This window comes from Passer domesticus, chromosome Z, assembly GCF_036417665.1.
Source record: "Passer domesticus isolate bPasDom1 chromosome Z, bPasDom1.hap1, whole genome shotgun sequence".
Classification (NCBI taxonomy): Eukaryota; Metazoa; Chordata; class Aves; order Passeriformes; family Passeridae; genus Passer; species Passer domesticus.
Genome location: NC_087512.1, coordinates 1,194,993 through 1,199,384, shown reverse-complemented (window position 1 = coordinate 1,199,384; position 4,392 = coordinate 1,194,993).

Sequence of the window (4,392 nt, the reverse complement as noted above, 5' to 3'; positions counted from 1 at the left end):
TGACTGCCTTCAAAAACTTTTTATTGCAGCTTTTGGCTTGTTGCACAAAATTCAGTACAACTGACATCAGCTTTTAAAACCTAATACAGCTGGGAGAAAGGAAAATCTCAGCAGCTGAGAGAGGAAGACAGAATTCCCTATTTCCATTTGTTTTGTGTTTGTGCCCAGTTTCTGTATTCCCTGGGGATCTTTCAAAGACCGTGATTACAAAATGCAGGAAGGTGTGTTTGGGAAGCTGAAGCACCAGACAGTAGCACCCAAAAAAGGCACTCACATGGATTTATCAAAAAATTTACTACCTGCAGAGCTAATGAAAGCCTTTGAACACAGTGGTGTGATGCACAGGAGTTGAAGGATTTGTTGCAGTTGTTGCGTGATGTTGGGAGATGTGCCACGAGCCCACGTAATGCTGGCAGTGACACCCTCCCCTCACTGTGCATTCACCCAGCGTGCTCCTCGAGTCTCCAGAGGACACTGACACAGCCAGGACAAGGCAAAGGAACAGAAATAATAAGGGATAGATGGAGACATTAAGTGTTTTGTCATTTCAGATACCTTTTCCTGCCACCACTCATTCTGTAAAAAAATATCCCAAATAAGAATTCATTTTTCTTTCTCTTTTTCACCAAAAAAAATGCCGAATACTGGGGAGAGAGACAGAAAGAGAGAAGGTGAGTACACCACACCCCTTACTTTTCTGGGAATCATGATCCTGTTTTACTGTGCATCAGGACAGTGCTGAAAAAAAGAAGTATGTCAGTTTGGGAATATTTTGCAGGTGGGGTTATAAGTCAACTAAAAAAATGAAACAAAAAAAAAAAATCTCTTGGCATCCTTCCTTCCCAGACACAGCCAAGATTCCTGCTTTGACTTGATCCAGGCGAGGGAGGGAGTGCAGCCTGTTCCTCCAGCACACTGAGATGCAAGGGGTGTTTGTTTTCTGTTATCAGCAAAGGGTGGTGATGAGCTTACTGTCCATGAGATAATCTTTTTTTTATTACTGTGAGTTAGATCAAGTGCACCATGGTTTGGAACAACAATGAAAGAGAAAAATCCCCCCAAAACTGGAAAAATTCCCCACCCTTTTCTTTTGCATTGGTGATAAAGTGGTATTTTTTGTCAGAGTGCCCACCCTGAAGCGCACTTTAATAATATTAGTGGTTATTACATGCAGAGTGGCTTTTCATGTCACATGAGCCAGGCTTGAAAGCAAATCCCAGCCTCTCTGTGAAATCCACTTGATCCTCGTGTTGAAACACAGCTATTTCCAGATGATACAAAGCACCTGTTTAACAGGGTACTCGGGCAGGAAAATCCCATATTCCAGTCAAAACGGCAGGAGGAACTTCTTGGCTATCCAACAGAATTACTCACTGGCCACATAGGGTAGGTTACAGGTCACTGCTGTACTTCCACAAAAATTGTTCCAACGTGGAAATGTTTCAACAGCTCCCTGGCCAGGGCTGAGTCAGAAAGCACTGTCCTCTTCTCCCACCTCAAACATGCAACCATCTTTTGCCATGACCAGAGGGGACCGGTGTTCAGCTGCCACAGCTACAGGGTGACGTGTCATTAACATAATTATGGTGTTCAGAAGAGAAAAGGTGATCCAAAGATCCCCAGCAAGTCAAGGCCCTTCCTTATGAAGGAGAGCTTTGAGAGAATTTCAGAGGGAGTCACAGAATGGTTTGGGTTGGAAGGACCTTAATGCTCATCCCATTCCACCTCTGCCATGGGCAGGGACACCTTCCACTGTCCCAGGCTGCTCCAAGCCCCATCCAGCCTGGCCTTGGGCACTTCCAGGATCCAGGGGCAGCCACAGCTGCTCTGGGCACCCTGGGCCAGGGCCTGCCCACCCTCACAGGGAAGGATTTCCTCCCAGCATCTATGCTAAATTCCCCCTCTAAGTTTACAGCTGTTGCTCCTTGTCCTATCACTATCTGTCCCCTGTAAAAAGCCACTTTCTAAGGCAGAGGAGATGTTTCTCAATGCAATAAGGCATTAAATACAGCAGAAACTTTTTGAGAGAGCAGTTGGAGACTACTCAAAATAAATTGCTGGAGGATACTTAGGGACACGTTCTTCGTATGCTTGCAAAAGCTGAATGAATAGGTTTTATCCAGATCCATTCCTAGCTGCTACAAAATCACTCATATTCTGCAGTGTAATTAAGATGACCTCTTCCCATCTTCACAGTACCCCACAGTAATTCGGGGATGTAACTCGTGGCTCTGACACCATTCCTCACTCACAGGATCATCCGTGGAGCACAGGGACCCCAGCCCACCCCGCTCCCACGGGACACACACTCCCAGGGCTCCACGCTGGCACTTAAAACTACACCAAAAACTCCAGCAAAGTCACTCCAGCCCAGCAGATGCGCTGCCAAACCTGACTGGGATGTGTCCCACGAGCAGGAGTGCATGGGTAAGAGAACAATGCGATTTGGGGCAGACAAAGGGCTTGAAATCTGAGCCTACCGAAGCGTCCAGGCGGCAGCTGCAGGGAACGCTTCCCGGGCAGATCCTGTTAAAGGAGAAGGATCTGCATTCACCCAGCCCTCCCAGGTGCCACCACAGCAAGGAGAATGGAGATCTTTTGCCCTCCACAGCTCTCTCCAGCCAGGTGGAGATCAGTGTCTTCTGCCACAGAACAAGTGAGAGGACAAGAGGAAATGGCCTCAAGGTATGCCAGGGGAGGTTCAGGTTGGATATTGGGCAAAATTTTCCATGGAAAAAGTTGTCCAGCCCTGGCATGGCTTGTCTAGGGTGGTGTAAGAGTCCCCATCTCTGGAGGAATTTTAAAACCCTGTGGATGTGCACCTGTGGACATGGGACAGTGGTGGCCTGGGCAGTGCTGGGGAATGGTTGGACTCCATGGTCTGGGGGTTTTTCCAACCTAAACCTCTCAATTATTCTGCAGTTTCCATTGCCTTGGAGCAGCGCAAAGAGAGAAGGGCCAGTAGACCATCCAGCCTGGACACAGAAGGCTCCTTGGTGCCCTAGGGCTGCTGAAACTTTCAGCATTCCAGTCTCATCCAGAGTTTTTCCATGGTCAGTGGAGATAATGGGCACCTGTCTTGTATTTATCCTTTTTCTTAGGGAGGAATGGACACTCCTGAAGAATCCCTCAGGCTCTGCTGCCTGCAGAGAGGATCTGCATGACCACTTGGGGGGGAGTACACCATGAAGCTGCTCTATTTCCAGATGTTCTCTCCAAGGACACATTTTATGCATTTAATGCATTTTTATCTACATTAATATTTACATTTTTTTCATAGCCAGTTTTGTTCCCTTACTCAATGTCAGGGATGTTGGAACAACCTATTCTTTGTCAGAGCATTTCATTCCTGAGATGTTTCCAAAACAGTTTTCAGTGCAGCCTTTGTACTGGTCCCATCACCACTGTGTCTTTGAACATCTTGTAACCACGGTACCAGTGGCAAGTGAAGCACCATCACTTGTGCTGCACACAGGCTGCAGGTGCCTTGGAGGTTTTTGTTGCTGGTTTTTATGGTTTGGGAATGCTCCCTGTGTTTTCCATCAGGGCATATCTGCAGAAGTGCAGCGCTGAAGCTGCAGAACAGGCACACTTCCAGATTGCACCAGCTTTAGTCCCAGTATCAACTGTGTGCAGACAGCTGTCCCTGTAATCTGCAGGCTGCAGCTTGTGCATAAGGGAAGCCAAAATAATGCAGATTACTGGAAAGCTAATGAGCAGAGATGGCCAGGAATATTCTTCCTCTCACTGGTGAAGATGTGTAGGGTTTGTTTTTTTTTGTTTAAAACCATATTTTGGATGTAAAGAGAAAAGCTTAACTCCCCAGAATAGGCTTATTTAATTTGGAGTTTTTAATTTGCAGTCAAATTCTTGTTATTTTTCTTCTATTTCTTGGAATTTGTATTCGTATGTGTAAGAAAAACCACATTTCCTTTCTCCTTCCTGCCATTCAGGTGTTCCTGTTGTCATTTGCTGACAGTGACAAAGAACTAAATTTCAGTCATTTAGAAAAGCTGAAAATACCTACAGAGCTTCTGCCTGGGGACTTGCAGCCACATGCAGAGGCCTGTGCACAGCTGGGAAGTGCCACTGACTCATTATTAAGGATCTCAGCCAGGTGGACATCTAAATCCAGATAATCCATGTGCTGATATACATAGAAAGAGGGGAAGCAGAACCAGAAGTAGACCACAGGGCAGGACAGCACTGAAAAGCTCTGTTAAGTGATCCACTATAGGCAAAGCTGAGCTGTTGCTACTGCTAAGTGGTTTGAGAATTTTTTTCCTGATTTTTGGGGGTGAGACAATCTCCTGGAAGATAGGAGGTGGCAGCAAAACTCTTTTTCCCCTCAGTTTGTCCCCATCCCAGCTACTGCAATCCCCCACCAAGCTG